A 17,527-nucleotide genomic window follows, 5' to 3' on the forward strand; every position below is an offset into this window, starting at 1 on the left:
GGGGAGAAGCTTCAGGGACGCCAGGTTGGAGGGGGTCCACGCTCGGGTGAAGGAGAGGGAATGGGTTTAGTTCACAGTGGAGTTGTCCTCATGGGCTGATGGAAAGTAAAAAAAAAGGTGCTGCTGAGATTACAGTTATAACAAGGGAAGGGCCTGTGGGGTTGAACCACAGGGACCCCATTTTCTCAGCTCCATCTCAGGCCGGCAGTCTTATCCCCTCCCCTCCTTTAGCCCACTTATAAGGAATGTGTCCAAGACAGATAAATTCTCCATCAGCTTTTACCCTTGCTTCCATCTGAGATAAACCGCAGAAGAGTGCCTTTTGCTGATCCTGGTCATGAGTTCTGGTCATGAGATCCCCATGGGGGAGGACAAAACCCTGGTTCCCATCAGTGTGGATGTCTTCCTCCTGTAGTGGTCAGATTGTCTTCAGCTTTGGTCCCTATAATTCTCCTGGTACCCCATCAGCGGCGCAGGGCGCCACTCTGAATGATGCTGGATCGTTGTCCGCCAGGTCCTACCTGTGAAGGTCATCCACAATAAACTTTCGTATTTGTACTTTATGGAGTCGTCTGCTTCTTTTTTCATTCTTAAAGTTCCTTCTCGGTTCAGAGGATGTGATTTGGTCTCTCCACCTTCCAACAACTCCCTTTCAGTTAATTTTCTGTGATTGAAAAAAACGTCTTTTTTTAGCCTCTGGTCCCGTGGAATGAGTCTTCGTAGGATGGAGGAGAGGTCGGATAGTTTAGGTCTTTGCCAGAAAGCCTCTCTAGCTTCTTGCAGCCCCAGGTGAACTTCTCCAGGGCTGACTGGATGCCCATTAACACTTACCTTAGAGCCTTGCAGACGTCACCTTTCCTGCGGGTTCATCCCCCCTTCACAGCGCACATGCACCGCCGTGGCGGGGAGCTGGGAGCTTTGATGCCTCTCCTATGTTCCCCTTGTAACCAATCACAGTGAGGTGCTTATAGGAGGTCCTCAGGGCTCCAGTCGCTCCATCCTGAGCTGCTTCAGCAGGGTCTGCACAGAACGGAGACTAAAGAAAGGGCAGTGGTGGCAGTGATGGGCACTGTTGAGGGAGCATGCGGACGGTGACTGGCGGTTACACAGTAGGGGCTGCAATCCACTTTCAGTCATGCAATCCGTGCCACGCCCCAGGCTACTTTTCCATCAGAACCTCAGTCACCTGCCTTTAACAGGGACCCTGGAAATGTACTGTGGACGTTGGCTTTCAGCCCGAGCAGCAAAGACTCACAGGGCCCGTGGTCGGGGGGCGGGGGTGAGTGGGCTCCAACATGTTTTCTCAGGAAGATGATCCAGGTGACTGCTTCCGTTTGAGTTTGGAAGGAATAGGTTGCCGATCTTACCAGCTCTCCAGAAATAAGTAGAAACTTTCAGTGTGTTACAGGAGTCCTGGGTGTGACCATGAAGGTGAAAGGTGGTTGTATGAGTGATAAGTCTCTTCAGTTGTGTGACCCCGTGGACTGTAGCTCACCAGGCTCCTCTGTCCATGGAATTCTCTAGGCAAGAATACTGGAGTGGGTTGCTATGCTCTCCTTCAGGGGATCTTCCCGACCCAGTGATCAAACCCGAGTCTCCTGCCTTGCAGGTGGATTCTTTACTGCTGAGCCACTGGGGAAGCATGAAAGGTGGTTATTAGACACCCATAACAAGTAAGGGGGTATAGCTCAGGGGTAGAGCATTTGACTGCAGATCAAGAGGTCCCCGGTTCAAATCCGGGTGCCCCCTACTGCACTGGACTTTTTATGGAATATTGGAGGAAAGCTGGCAAAGGCAGTGGTTTCCATTCTGTTCTAATGGATGCTCAGTTATTCACAGTGGCAGCTTGTATACAGTGGGCCGGTTGTCTCCCGAGGAAGCTCTTGCATGCATGCATGCTAAGTTGCTTCAGTTGTGTCTGACTTTTGTGACCCTGTGGACTGTAGCCCACCAGGCTCCTCTGCCCATGGGATTCTCCAGGCAAGAATACTGGAGTGGGTTGCCATGCCCTCCTCCAGGGGATCTTCCTGTTATTTCAGGTCAATAAACTCACATCATGACCACCTGGGGGCGCATCTAGCTAGTTCACAGACTTCACTGCCCTGTTTATTCCACTTGAAATTCCGGGTCCTCTCCCTCCACTCTTCCTCTCCATTTCTTCATCAACAATTTGTTGTTCAGTTGCTCAGTCGTATCCGACTCTTTGCGACCCCATGGACTGCAGCACAATAGTTAAAAGCGAAAATCATACTGTCTGACAGGTTTTCTCTTCCAAAGCGAGGTAATAATAATAACCACTAATAATATAATTGTGGGCTTCCCTGTGGCTCAGATGGTAAAGAATCCACCTGCAATGGAGGAGACCCGGGTTTGATCCCTGGGTCATGAAGATCCCCTAGAGGAGGGCATGGCAGCCCACTCCAGTATTCTTCCCTGGAGAATCCCACGGACAGAGGAGCCTGGAGGGCTATAGTTCATGAGGTCCCAAAGAGTCAGACACAACTGAGCAACTAACGGTAATATAATTGTAGCTGCAAGTTGCTTAGTTATATAAAATATTTGCCTAAGAGGCATGAGGTTACCACTAGCTTTAGGAAAATAAAAAAGATCCAGGTTAGGGACTAAGAAGTTCACCAGCCTCCCCAGTGTCCCCACCAGCACCCCCAGGTTTAATGCACAGATACACAGGCTGAAGAGACACCTTCTGGTGGTACTGCATGTGTCTCCCAAGAGATTGGCAGGATCTCTTTGACTTGCTGTTTTGTAGTGCAGAATAAGAGAAAGACAAATTCTAAAGGCCCTTCCAGCAATAGATGTCCATGCTTCTCCAGGCTGCTGCTGTCACCACACATGGAGGAGAAGGGGGAGATGCAGGCATGTGAAGGGGTAGGGTTGTGGGACTCCAGGGCCTGGGAGGGAGACCTCTATGGGCTGAGCTTGTGGAGGAATAAGTTGCTGGTCTTACCAGCTTCCTAGAAACCAATAGAAACTTCCAGTATGTTACATGAGTCCTGGGTGTGACTATGAAGGTGAAAGGTGATTATTAGACACCTATAATAAGTAAGGGGGTATAGCTCAGGGGTAGAGCATTTGACTGCAGATCAAGAGGTCCCTGGTTCAAATCCAGGTGCCCCCTGCCATATTGGATTTTTCATTCATGGAGACTGTTACTCGTTCCATTTTTCTTCATTTTTCCACCAGTTCGGATCCTCCTTGAAACAGGAAGCTCCAGGTCAGCACTAATACAGGAGCAGCCTGGGTGGACACCCCTTCCTGTGTCTTCTGCACTAACACTCCAGGTATCCCGCCTCCTTGTGGCATCTGCGTTTTCTTCTTCTGTGTGTTTCTCATTTCTCCAGCTCTGTTGGATCCTCAAAGAGAAGGCAAGGCCCCCGACACAGACTGATGGGTGTTTTTAGGGCAGGCTAGAAAGTTGTAGATACAGCTGACTTCCCAGGAACAGACAATAAATGGTAACCCTAAATTACCACCCTCATCCAAAACAGTTTGGCACAGCAGAGTGGGGGTGGGGGTGGGGTCAGACCTATGGGAACAAGGAGCCAGGAGCCCAGGGAGGGGTGTGTGGGCAGTTATGGAAACCTTTGGGCAGCTCTTGGGCTAAAGCAAGGCGATCGGAAATGGGTTGGGGGTTCATCAGGCAACTGCTCTCCCTTTCTCCTTGTTGATGACCCAACACACCAACTGAGGCCTGAAAAGTTGTAGACTGGATGGAAGATGTCTTACTAGGAGCCAGGTCTGGCAGCTTCCAGAAAGTCAGTCCTGGAGGAGATCTATAACTTAATTTTGTAGAGTTTAGTGTCACCACACGGATGAAAGGTGTTCCTCAGAATGTGCTGGTGTTCCTGGGGGGATAGCTCAGGGGTAGAGCATTTGACTGCAGATCAAGAGGTCCCTGGTTCTGGGACTGGCACAAAGGTGGTCAACAAAGGCACAAATGTAGATCAATGCAACAGGATAGAGAGCCCAGAAATAAACTCAGGCGTCTACAGTCAGTTACTCTGCAACAAAGGAGGCAAGAGTATACAATGGGGAAAAGACAGTCTCTTCAATAAGTGGTGCTGGGAAAACTGGACAGCTACATGAAAAAGAGTAAAATCAGAACATTCTCTAACACCACATACAAAAATAAACTATAAATGGATTAAAGACCTAAACGCAAAACCAAATACTATAAAACTCCTAAAGGAAAACATAGGCAGAACACTGCTTGACATAAATTGCAGAGATATTTTTTTGGACTGGTCTCCTAGAGTAATGGACATAAAAACAAAAATAAAACAAATGAGACCTAATTAAATTTAAAAGCTTTTGTACAGGAAAGGAAACCATAATAAACAAAATGAAAAGACAACTCACCAAATGGGAGAAAATGTTTGCAAAAGATACAATAGACAAGAGATTAATTTCCAAAGTATACAAACAACTCATACAGCTTAATGTTAAAAAAAAAACTCAAAAAAAAAATGGGTGAAGATCTACATAGGCATTTCTCCAAAGAAGACAGCAGGCACAGGGAAAGATAGTCAATGTCACTAATTATTAGAAAAAGGTAAATCAAAGCTAAAAAGACAGTTACCATACGATCCTGCAGTCCTGCTCCTAGGCATGTGTCCTGAGAAAACTCTAATTCAAAACAATACATGCGATCACAACATTGTTAATCAGCTATATCCCAATACAACATAAAAGATTTTTTAAAAAGATGCCCCTCAATGTTGATTGTTCACTGCAGCACTATTTACAATAGGTAAGACAGGGAAGCAACCTAAATGCCCATCGACATGAATGGTACATATATTTGTTGTTGTTCGGTCACTAACTAACTGACTCTGCAACCCCGTGGACTGTAACACTCCGAGCTCCCCTGTCCTTCACTATCTCCTAAAGTGTGCTCAGATTCATGTCCACTGAGTCGGTGGTGCTATCTAACCATCTCATCCTCTGCCCGCCCCTTCTCCTTTTGCCTTCAGTCTTCCCAGCGTCAGACACGTGCAGCATAAATGGCAGCTTGCAGCAAGCGCTGTGAGCAGTGGTTGGAAGCAGGGTCTTAGTTTCCCAGACTGGGAGTCCTAAAACTGGGCCAGAGGAGCCAGCAGTTAGGGCTAAGGTCCCTAGTAGTGTCTGCCTAGTCAAGACGAATTCAGGCAAGGAGGCAGAAGGAAACGAGTAAAGTAAAAATTTTATTGAAAAGAAAAGTACATGCTGAAAGGAGATGGGCAAGCTCAGAGAGAGAGTTACGCCTTTGGGAAGTTTAAATCCTTTATAAGGGGGCAGTTCTGTGGGTCTTTGTCTTCCCGTGCCTTATTCCCCCCTGGTTAATTTGTCTCAGGACCTTCCCCTGGGGTGTGCACACCTTAGCCAAGATGGATCTCAAAGTGAAGGCTTCTGGGAGGAACAAGACTCATTCTGGCCTGGAATTATCCTCTGACTTTTGACTCCAAGTCTCTCTGAGCATGTGGAGTGTCCCCTTATCTTTTACTCAGGAATTTTTTCTTCTCTTTGTCCTTGTCATAATTATTCCCTTGAGGTGTTTACAAGAGACTAAGACTGGCTACTTACCAGAGGGCTGATTGTAAATTCCTCAACTAAAGCCCACCTATCTCTTATCTCAGGAAATGCAAAGAGGAGGCTGGCTGATGGTAAATGTCCAACGTGGAGCCCATCTATCTCCTAACCTCAAGAGGAGGGGAAGTAGTTGCAGGGGTGTCAAGGCCTCAAAGGGGAAGCTGATGGGTGAGAGGGAGAGATTCCAAAGGTGGGAGAGACAGCTTGCAGCAAAGAAAGTTTACCCGCTCCCTGGCGTGGAGATGGAGGGTGCCAATCAAAGTGAGTTCATCTTACACATTTGCCCACAGATCACAGAGCCTCTGGTAGAATGTGGTTCTTCTCCAGCAGCATTTCTTGGTCTTAGATTTATGTTAGCTTAGGTCCATTCATGATCTAGGGGATTCCTAAATCTACTCAGCCACCTTACACTACATTACATTCAGTCGCTCAGTCGTGTCTGACTCTTTGCGACCCCATGGACTGCAGCATGCCAGGCCTTCCTGTCCATCACCAACTCCTGGAGCTTGCTAAAACTCATGTTCTTTGAGTAAGTGACGCCATCCAGCCATCTCATCCTCTGTCGTCCCCTTCTCCTCCTGTCTTCAATCTTTCCCAGGAGCAGGGTTCTTCCCATCAGATGGCCAAAGTATTGGAGTTTCAGCCTCAGCATCAGTCCTTCCAGTGATTATTCAGGACTGATTTCCTTTAGGATTCACTGGTTTTCTCTCCTTGCAGTCCAAGGAACTCTCAAGAGTCTTCTCCAACACTGTTAGGGGAAGCACACTGATTGAAACTGCCCACCCTGGCCAGGCACCACAGTAACCGTTTGCATGAGCTGTTTTACAACAGGAGGTCCTGGTAAGCCTCCACCAACCAGAAGAGTTTGGGAAAGGTCAAAAGGAGACACCACCTGTCCGACCACCTCCTAGAATCCTTCTCTTTGGCATCCATCTTGGCTGAACAAGGCATGCACCAACAGGAAGGACTCTGAGTCAGAAGGATTGGCTAAAGACAACCTGGAAACTATTCATCATCATAAAACCCGAGACGGCAAGCCATGTGACAGAGCTGTTCTCCTGGGTTCCCTTACCCTCCTGCTCTCCACCCAGGTGCCCTTTCCCAATAAAATCTCTTGCTTTGTCAGCACATGTGTCTCCTCGGACAATTCATTTCGAAGTGTTAGACAAGAACCCAGTTTCGGGCCCTGTAAGGGGTCCCCTTTCCTTCAACAACACCACAGTTCAAAAGCATCAACTCTTCGGTGCTCAGCTTTCTTTATGGTCCAACTCTGACATCCATACGTGACTTCTGGAAAAACTATTGAACATATGGACCTTTGTTGGCAAAATAACATCTCTGCTTTTCAATACGCTGTCTAGGTTTATCATAGCTTATCTTTCAAGGAGCTGCTGCTAAGTCACTTCAATCATGTCCGACTCTGTGCGACCCCATAGACGGCAGCCCACCAGGCTCCCCCATCCCTGGGATTCTCCAGGCAAGAACACTGGAGTGGGTTGCCATTTCCTTCTCCAATGCACGAAAGTGAAAAGTGAAAGTGAAGTCGCTCAGTCATGTCTGACTCTTAGCTTAGGACCCACCAGGCTCCTCTGTCCATGGGATTTTCCAGGAAAGAGTACTGGAGTGGGCTTCCATTGCCTTCTCCGTTTCAAGGAGCAAGTGTCTTTTAATTTCATGGCTGCAGTCACCATCTGCAGTGATTTTGGAGCCCCCCAAAATAAAGTCTGTCACTGTTTCCACTGTTTCCCCATCTATTTGCCATGAAGTGATGGGACCAGTTGCCATGATCTTAGTTTTCTGAATGTTGAGTTTTAAGCTAACTTTTTCACTCTCCTCTTTCACTTTCATCAAGAGGCTCTTTAGTTCTTCACTTTCTGCCATAAGGGTGGTGTCATCTGCATATCCGAGCTTATTGACATTTCTCCCAGCAATCTTGATCCCAGCTTGTGCTTCATCCAGCCCAGCATTTCCCATGATGTACTCTGCATAGAAATTAAATAACCAGGATGACAATATTTAGCCTTGATGTACTCCTTTCCCAATCTGGAACCAGTCTGTTGTTCCATGTCCAGTTCTAACTGTTGCTTCTTGACTTGCATACAGATTTCTCAGGAGATAGGTAAGGTGGTCTGGGATTCCCATCTCTTGAAGAATTTTCCACAGTGTGTTATGATCCACTTGCAAACCATTTCATTATTCTTGCCTTGAGAACCCCATGAACAGTATGAAAAGGCAAAAATATAGGACACTGAAAGATGAACTCCCAGGTTGGTAGGTACCCAATATGCTACTGGAGATGAGTATAGAAATAACTCCATAAAGAACGAAGAGACAGAGCCAAAGCAAAAACAATGCCCAGTTGTGGATGTGACTGGTGATGGAAGTAAAGTCCAATTCTGTAAAGATCAATATTGCATAGGAACCTGGAATGTTAGGTCCATGAATCAAGGTAAAATGGAAGTGGTCAAACAGAAGATGGCAAGAGTGAGCATCAACATGTTAGGGATCAGCGAACTAAAATGGACTGGAATGGGTGAATTTAACTCAGATGACCATTATATCTACTACTGTGGGAAAGAATCCCTTAGAAGAAGTGGAGTAGCCCTTATAGTCAAGAAAAGAGTCCAAAATGCAGTACTTGGGTGCAATCTCAAAAATGACAGAATCATCTCTGTTCATTTCCAAGGCAAAGCATTCAATATAACAGTAATCCAAGTCTATGCCCTGACCATTAATGCTGAAGAAGCTGGAGTTGAACGGTTCTATGAAGACCTCCAAGACCTTCTATAACTAAAACCCAAAAAAGATGTTCTTTTCATTATACAGGATTGGAATGCAAAAGTAGAAAGTCAAGAGATACCTGGAGTAACAGGCAAATTTGGCCTTGGAGTACAGAATGAAGTAGGGCAAAGGCTAACAGAGTTTTGCCAACAGAACACACTGGTCATGGAAATCACTCTCTTCCAACAACACAACAGAAGACTCTACATATGGACATCACCAGATGGTCAATACCAAAATCAGATTGATTATATTCTTTGCATCCAAAGATGGTGAAGCTCTATATAGTCAGCAAAAACAAGACCGGGAGCTGACTGTGGCTCAGATCATGAACTCCTTATTGCAAAATTCAGACTTAAATTGAAGAAAGTAGGGAATACTACTAAACCATTCAGGTAAGGCCTAAATCAAATTTCTTATGATTATACAGTGGAAGCAAATACATTCAAGGGATTAGATCTGATAGACAGAGTGCCTGAAGAACTATGGACTGAGGTTCGTGACATCCTTCAGGACACAGTAATCAAGACCATCCCCAAGAAAAAGAAATGCAAAAAGGCAGAATGGTTGTCTGAAGAGGCCGTACAAACAGCTGAGAGAAGAAAAGTGAAAGGAAACAGAGAAAAGGAAAGATAGACCCATTTGAATGCACAGTTCCAAAGAACAGCAAGGAGAGATAAGAAAGCCTTCTTAAGTGATCAATGCAAAGAAGTAGAGGGAAAAAATAGAATGGGTAAGACTAGAGATCTCTTCAAGAAGATTAAAGATACCAAGGGAACATTTCATGCAAAGATGGGCTCAATAAAGGACAGAAATGGTATGGATCTAACAGAAGCAGAAGATGTTAAGAACAGGTGCTAAGAATACACAGAAGAACTATACAAAAAAGATCTTCATGACCCAGACAACCACGATGGTGTGATCACTCACCTAGAGCCAGACATCCTTGAAAGTGAAGTCAAGTGGACCTTAGGAAGCATCGCTACAAACAAAGCTAGTGGAGGTGATGGAATTCCAGCTGAGCTTTTTCAAATCCTGAAAGATGATGCTGTGGAAGTGCTGCACTCAATATGCCAGCAAATTTGGAAAACTCGGTAATGGCCACAGGACTGGAAAAGGTCAGTTTTCATTCCAATCCCAAAGAAAGGCAATGCCAAAGAATGTTCAAACTACCGCACAATTGTACTCATCTGACATGCTAGCAAAGCATTGCTAAAAATTCTCCAAGTTAGGCTTCAACAGTACATGGAACTGTGAACTTCCAGATGTTCAAGCTGGACTTAGAAAAGGCAGAGGAACCAGAGATCAAATTGCCAACAACTTGGATCATAGCAAAAGCAAGAGGGTTCCAGAAAAACATCTACTTCTGCTTTATTGACTACACCAAAGCCTTTGACTGTGTAGATCACAACACACTGTGGAAAATTCTTCAAGAGATGGGAATCTCAGACCACCTTACCTGTCTCCTGAGAAATCTGTATGCAGGTCAAGAAGCAACAGTTAGAACTGGACATGGAGCAACCGACTGGTTCCAAATTGGGAAAGGAGTACATCAAGGCTGTATATTGTCACCCTGCTTATTTAACTTATATTCAGAGTACATCATGGGAAATGCTGGGCTGGATGAAGCACAAGCTAGAATCAAGATTGCCGGAGACATATCCATAACCTCAGATATACAGATGATACCACCCTTATGGCAAAAAGTGAAGAACTAAAGAGCCTCTTGATGAAAGTGAAAGAGGAGAGTGAAAAAGTTGGCTTAAAACTCAACATTCAGAAAGCTAAGATCATGGCACCTGGTCCCATCACTTCATGGCAAATAGATGGGGAAACAATGAAAATAGTGACAGACTTTATTTTGGGGGGCTCCAAAATCACTGCAGATGGTGACTGCAGCCATGAAATTAAAAGACACTTGCTCCTTGGGAAAAAAGTTATGACCAGCCTAGACAGCATACTGAAAAGCAGAGACATTACTTTGCCAACAAAGGTCCATCTAGTCAAAGCTATGGTTTTTCCAGTAGTCATGTATGGATGTGAGAGTTGGACCATAAACAAAGCTGAAGGCTGAAGAATTGATGCTTTTGAACTATGGTGTTGGAGAAGACTCTTGAGAGTCCCTTGGACTGCAAGGAGAGAAAACCAGTGAATCCTAAAGGAAATCAGTCCTGAATGTTCATTGGAAGGACTGATGCTGATGCTGAAACTACAATACATTGGCCACCTGATGTGAAGAACTGACTCAGTGGAAAAGACCCTAATGCTGGGAAAGATTGAAGTCAGGATGAGAAGGGGATGACAGAGGATGAGATGGTTGGATAGCATTGCCAAGTCGATGGACATGAGTTTGAGCAAGCTCCGGGAGCTGGTGATGGACAGGGAAGCCTGGTGTGCTGCAGTCCATGGGGTCACAAAGAGTTGGACATGATAGAGACTGAACTAAACTCAACTGTTGTGATCCACAAAGTCAAAGGCTTTAGTATAATCAATGAAGCAAAAGTGGATGTTTTTCTGGAACTCTCTTGCTTTTGGTATGATCCAAGGGATGTTGGCAATTTGATCTCTGGTTCCTCTGCCTTTTCTAAGTCCAGCTTGAACATCTGGAAGTTCACAGTTCCATGTACTGTTGAAGCCTAACTTGGTGAATTTTTAGCAATGCTTTGCTAGCGTGTGAGATGAATGCAATTGTATGGTAGTTTGAACATTCTTTGGCATTGCCTTTCTTTGGGATTGGAATGAAAACTGACCTTTTCCAGTCCTGTGGCCACTGATGAGTTTTCCAAACTTGTTGGTATGTTGAGTGCAGCACTTCCACAGCATCATCTTTCAGGATTTGAAAAAGCTCAGCTGGAATTCCATCACCTCCACTAGCTTTGTTTGTACCGATGCTTCCTGAGGCCCAATTGACTGCACTCCAGGATGTCTGGCTCTAGGTGAGTGATCACACCATCGTGGTTATCTGGTTCATTAAGATCTTTCCATAGCTTTGCCTTTTTCAGAATGTCATATAGTTGGAACCCATACAGGATGTATCCTTTTCAGATTGGCTTCTTTCACCTACTTCTGCCTGTTCCTAGGAGTGGTGACTCTCCGTGGTCACATCTCTATTAACTGAAGAAACAGAGGTTGGTACGGTCATCTGTGTCCTTGACTGAGTTTACTAGAAAGTTCCCTGAGCTGAGTGTCAGCCCCTGAGGGTTAGATGCTCATGTAGTGAATTTGGACAGATACCTCCCTCGCCTCCAGTTTCTGTTCTTCAGGTGCCCACCGTGATGGGCACAGTCATCTGACTCTGAAGGCCATTTTGCAGTCAATGTCTAGGCTTCTCCAGGCTGCTGCCCACACCCTGGGGCTATAGGCTGGGGGCAGGGCTGGGTGAGATGGGGACACAGGCTGTGTGGTTTTTGAGGAGAGAGCTGGCTGCCTTTTCTGTAGCAGGTTGATGAGTTTGCAAGCAGCAGATTTTGCAGTTTCCAAGAGAGGTCCATCCTGAAGTGGCAACTCACAGGTTTACAGGTAGTCTGGGTGTGGCTGGATAGACAACAACATTAATTATCACAACATCATCACAGAAGTGGGTATAGCTCAGGGGTAGAGCATTTGACTGCAGATCAAGAGGTCCCCAGTTCAAATCTGGGTGCCCCCTACTTATTCTTAACTTTTCCCTTTTGGTACAGCATTTCAACTTCTTCCTTATTAGATGTCAATGTAAAGTTTTTTGTTTTTGTTTTTTTAAAAAACCAGAAAATTGTGAAGCTTTACTATGATAGTTGGCAGTTCTTAACTTTGAGTATAAATTGGAATCCCTTGAAGAGTCTATAAAAGTACCATTTCCCAGGCCCCACCCTGGACCAATTAAATCAGTGTATATGAGGTGGAGCCCAGGTATGGTAAACTCTCCCCAAAGCTCCTAGTCTGCAACGAAGTTGAAGCCACCTTTAGCAGAGATTTCAGAAGCTTTCTCAAAGTGGTTCCCTTATCCCAGCTCTGTCTGTTACTGAGTCCAAGTGAATCCAAGAGACAAGGTATTGAGGCAAGGAATATTTTATTTGGAAAGCCGGCTGACCAAGAAGATGGCAGACTAATGTCTCAGAGTAACCATCTTGTTAGGGTCTGGATGCCAAGTTCTTTTACAGAGTCAGAGGGAGACAAGCAATGAAGAACTAAAGTCAAAAGGCAGAATAAAGAGGGAGAGGCAGTGGAGAAGTAAAGTGAAAGGGTCTTCAGCCTTTCAGTCTTCAAAAACATCTCTGGGAATGGCCAGCCTTTGGCGGGGTGCATTAATCTCTTCTTTTTCTTGTAGCTATTCACAAGGTGGTCAGGATCAGATTATCACTCTAGGAGCTGAGCAAAGGCACTTTAGTTTACAGTCAGGCAGAGGGGCACGGTTCTCTGAGGCAGGCTATTATGTATGATTGCAGGTGGCGCTAGTGATAAAGACCCCACCAATGCAGGGGACAGAAAAGGTTCGATTCCTGGGTCGGGAAGATCCCCTGGAGGAGGTCATGGTAATCCACTCCAGTATTCTTGCCTGGAGAATCCCATAGACAGAAGAGCCTGGTGAGCTACAGTTCATAGGGTCCAGAGTCGGACGTGACTGAAGTCCTAACACACACACACACACACACACACACACACACACATGCATAATAACAAAAGCAACCAAAAACAAACCAAAGAAACAGTTTCCAACATGGAGTCAGAATTGGCTTCTTCCCTGCAATATGTCTGCCCAGCATCTTGTGTTCTGGAGTTCCTCCATTCTGAAGGGTATCATTTGTCACTTGACCTTAAAGTCATCCTCCAGGAACAATTGCTGTTTCAGCATTTTTTGGTTTCCTTAATTTTTCCCTGTCTCAGTCCAGTCATTCTCTGTGGGACGAGGTGGAACTGATCTATTTCCAAGCCAAACCACCAGGACCCATGGTTCTCAGGGAGTGAGCCCTCCCTGAGAGGGGCTCAGAGAATGCGTGGAGGATGAAAAATTCACATGTGAAAGTGTAAGTTTGGGTCTTGTAATTATTAAAGACAATTTTATATCTTGTTCAAGCTTTACAAGTAAACGTCTGCAGAAGGAACCAGTAAATTATATCAACTATCTCAAAACTAAAGAACTCCATGACTTTCTGGCTTGGAGAACAAACGTTTTGGTTGATGATCTGAGAATTCACTGTAGGTTCAGAGCTTAGCATGTAATTCAGAAGTACAGTTCATGGGAATTTTGTCATTTGAATTTATTATCCCTGACACTAACCATCTTTTATGACCTTTCTTACAACTACAACAACAGAAGTCTATATGGGCTAAAAATAGCCTCCCATAATAAAACTATTTGACTGTGAGAAAGTCTTAATCTCTTTCTATTGAGAAATAGCCATTTAAGACAGAGCATGGCCAACTCTAGTTTTCCTCCAGACTTTGTCTAACTTGATAAGTTGGCAAATAGCTCTTTGTCTAACTTCCTGTGTTGTAACTATTCTGTTCAACACGAGTTATCTTATCAACACATGCATACGTGCCTGTAGAAACAAAACTTCTGTAATTTTCAGGGCTGTGCTCTAATTCCTCTTTCATTAAAGCTCATTGATTTTGTTAACAAGAGACTTGAATTTTTACATTAGTTTTTTTTTCCTCAGGGAGGTGGCGATTGTTATTCCAGTTCATAAGCCCTTGGACTTTTGGCTTAGAATCTGGTTGCTGGTCCCTTCCCTGTGCTTGCCCTCCCTGGATGCCTCCTGAGAGTGAAGGTTACCTCACTGACGGCCACCTCTGTCTTGCCTCCTCTTTGCTCCTTTTGGTCCTGCAACCTGACCCAGCAGCCCTGAGCTCAGTCTGGAACCCCATTGACTGGGGTGATTCCTTCCTTCTTAACCTTTCCCATAATGTAATGGTCTGTGTGCTCAGTCGTGTCCAACTCTGCGGCCTCTTGGACTGTAGCCCGTCAGGCTCTTTTGCCCGCGGAATCTTCCAGGCAAGAATGCTGGAGCGAATTGCCATTACCTCCTCCAGGGGATCTTTTTGACCCAAGGACTGACCCAAGTCTCCTGAGTCTCCTGCATTGGCAGGAGGATTTTTTTTTTTTTTTTAACCACCAAGCCATCAGAGTCGGACAGGACTGAGCATGCAGGCTCTGAGTGGGAGGCAGTTGCATCCGCCTGTCTCTTGCCCTTTAGGAGGCTCCCTAGGGCCCACCCCACCCCCAGCTGTCTCCCTCTGGCTGGGGGGAGGCCTTGTCAGTTGTGTATATAATTTCATCACTTAGCTGGGACCAGGCCCTTCCTTGAATACCTTGCTCCAAGAATGAATATGAAAAACTTTCTCTGCCTTTGAAAACACTGCCATCCACATTTCGATTTACAGTAAGTCCCCTACATACAAATGAGTTCCGTTCAGAGAGTGTGTTCATAAATCCAATTTGTTCCTGAGTCCAGCTAAGTTAGCCTGGGTGCCCAACTAACACAGTCGACTATCTAGTACTACATTGTAATAGGCTTATAATACTTTTCACACACGTAATATGTACATAAAAAACAAACAAAAAAGAAAACATTTTAATTTTATAGTCCAGTACCTTGAAAAGTACAGTAGGGAACTACAACAGCTGGTATACCAGGGCTGGCATGCATGTGCTCATCTTTGAAAGTTCAAAACTTGAAGGTTCGTATATAGAGGACTTACTGTATTGCAAGGCTCAACTAGCCTCAGAGTTGAGCTTTCCTCTAATTGTTCTCAGACACTTACATGGGGATGGATGCAGAAACTCTGTTTCCTGACCAAGGACTGGACCCGAACCTGAACCTGTGTCTCCTGCATTGGGAGTGTGGAGTCAACCACTGAACCACCAGGGAAGTCCTCACAGTAGCTTTTTAAAAAGCCCAAATGAACTTACAGCATACATGCATTTGTCATGCAATTTGGTTTTTTTCACTTAATGGTATTGTTAAGCAACTTTCCATGACACACTCTGGACCAATTTCATCCTTTCTTGTTGCATCATATTCCTATGACTGCAGCATAATGTTTATAGCCTGTCTCCCTGTCAGTGGATATTAGGTGGTTTCCAGTGCACTGCTAATACAGAAAGAGGTTGCAGTGGGTCTCCACCACTCGCTGTGCATTCATGAGTATTTCTGAAGGATATATTCCTACAAGTGGCACTCTTCTAGAATATCATTTTTCCTAAGAAACATTTTTTTTTTTTACAATGGCAACATGCTCAATATAGAAAAGTTGAAAGAGAAAACACACAAAAAGTTGAAATCACCTATAATTCTTCTCAGACACACTTTTGTAACTGCCTTTTCACTTGAACTCTCATAAAGATTATTCTATGTCTTTAAATAACTCTTGGGCATAGGCTGTGAACGTCTTTCAAGTGGGAGAAGACAATGTCACCATGTCACAGTTACATTGTCATCCCAGCACGCCTGACACACAGTAGAATGCTCAGTGCCTGTTAGCACCCAAGAGGATTATCTGGAGGATTTGAAATGTTTCCCAACCTGTAAAGGTCAACCAGGCTACCAGGGGGCCCCCAGCCAGACGCACATAGAAGTGACAGGGAAACAAAGGCTGGTCCGTGACAGCTAGGAGGCCAGGGTTCAAAAAAGCAGAGCTGACCTGGACATCTCAACCAGCAAGATGGAATACTGGTATGTCAACACAGTAAAAGGTGTTAATTGTACCTTCCTACCAGGTCAGGGGGTATAGCTCAGGGGTAGAGCATTTGACTGCAGATCAAGAGGTCCCTGGTTCAAATCCAGGTGCCCCCTCCTTTTTCTCATTTTCAATCCCAGAGTGGGTCTGACATTACCTGTCCGCACCCCTCTTCCCCAGATCAGGACACCTGGGGAAGAAAGACAAAGCCGTTCGAACCCTTTGATTCACAACTCCTGGGAAAGTACAGACCCAATCTGAATTTAAAGGTGCTCCTTCAGGTGACTTGTATGAAACTGGAAGTGCACAAGGCACAGATCCCTGCCTCCTCCAGCCCTTCTGGCTCTGCCTCAGCTCCAGCCAGAGATTTCAACCTTCCACAGATCCGCACGTTCTCCACAGAGGCGGCTGGTGAGTCTCCATCACACCCCATGTGGGTTACGACACAGAAGTAGTTGAACCGACAGGAGCCTCTGTATTAGCTTCCTGAGCCCCTCACGCTGGGCTGCAGGTCAGAGGTCCTGGACTGAGGGTCCATGTCCCCAGGTCCTAAAGCTCCCACTAGGTCTGCTGTGATTCACAGACCCAGACAGAGCAGGGCCTGGGGAAGAACAGGATCAGCCAATCCTTCTCGGCTGTGGGATTAAAGCCAAGGAGCGAGGGGATGGCGGAAGGACTTGCCTGACCCTCCTTGCCTCTTTTCTCGCTCTCCTCTGTGCCGCGTGATCGGCTCTGGCCAGGGAAAGGAAGCCGGAATCACAATAAGAACAGGGAAGACGCAGCTGTCCTTAAAAGCTCATCTCTTTGTTTTGGCCAAACGGAGACCCCTGGCCTCTGTGATTGTACCCAGCACTCCTCCAGACACTGAGCTGCTCTGCGTCTATTGAGCCCAGGAGCCCTGCTTGATTGCACTTGGAAGGCATCCCTGCTTCTCATCCCCTCCTGCACCATCCTCTGCCCCCGGCCAGCCATCCAGGGCCAAGCCATCAGTAGAAGTCCATGGCTGTGTCATGGAGGGCCTCTGGACTAGACTGAGGCCACAGTGCCCCAGCTGGGCTGCCAGTCACACACAGGCCTGTGAGTTAAGAAAGTAGGATGTGCTTTCATGGACATGAAGTTCAAGGCTCCAGGTCAGACCTCGTGAATCAGAAGGGTTGGCCATGAAATCAAAGGACTCCATTTTTTTTAAAATTATTTATTTATGGCTATGCTGGGTCTTTGTTGTTGCATGGGCTTTCTCTAGTTGTGGCAAGTGGGGGCTACTCTCTAATTTCGGGATGTGGGCTTCTCATTGCGGTGGCTTCTCTTGTTGCAGAGGATGGGCTCCAGGGCACGTGGGCTTCAGTAGTTGACACACTGGGGCTTGGTTGCTCTGCAGCATGTGGAATCTTCCCAGACCAGGGATCAAACCCGGGTCCCCTGCAATGGCAGATGGATTCTTAACTGCTGGACCACCAGGGAAGTCCTCTATATTTTTAAATATAAACTTTTTGGCAAGATC

At 45.8% G+C, this 17,527-nt stretch overlaps 1 protein-coding gene and 4 non-coding genes across 6 annotated transcripts in view; 4 read left to right on the forward strand and 1 right to left on the reverse strand.

The window, feature by feature from the left end:
* ZNF746 (zinc finger protein 746) overlaps positions 1 to 17,527 on the reverse strand; it is a 78,714-nt gene that overhangs the window by 34,079 nt on the left and 27,108 nt on the right. The window lies entirely within an intron of this gene.
* On the forward strand, positions 1,678 to 1,749 carry TRNAC-GCA (transfer RNA cysteine (anticodon GCA)). The gene has a single exon. It is a non-coding gene; the product is annotated as a tRNA-Cys (tRNA).
* On the forward strand, positions 3,065 to 3,136 carry TRNAC-GCA (transfer RNA cysteine (anticodon GCA)). The gene has a single exon. It is a non-coding gene; the product is annotated as a tRNA-Cys (tRNA).
* On the forward strand, positions 11,945 to 12,016 carry TRNAC-GCA (transfer RNA cysteine (anticodon GCA)). The gene has a single exon. It is a non-coding gene; the product is annotated as a tRNA-Cys (tRNA).
* On the forward strand, positions 16,071 to 16,142 carry TRNAC-GCA (transfer RNA cysteine (anticodon GCA)). The gene has a single exon. It is a non-coding gene; the product is annotated as a tRNA-Cys (tRNA).

This window comes from Bos javanicus, chromosome 4, assembly GCF_032452875.1.
Source record: "Bos javanicus breed banteng chromosome 4, ARS-OSU_banteng_1.0, whole genome shotgun sequence".
NCBI lineage: Eukaryota > Metazoa > Chordata > Mammalia > Artiodactyla > Bovidae > Bos > Bos javanicus.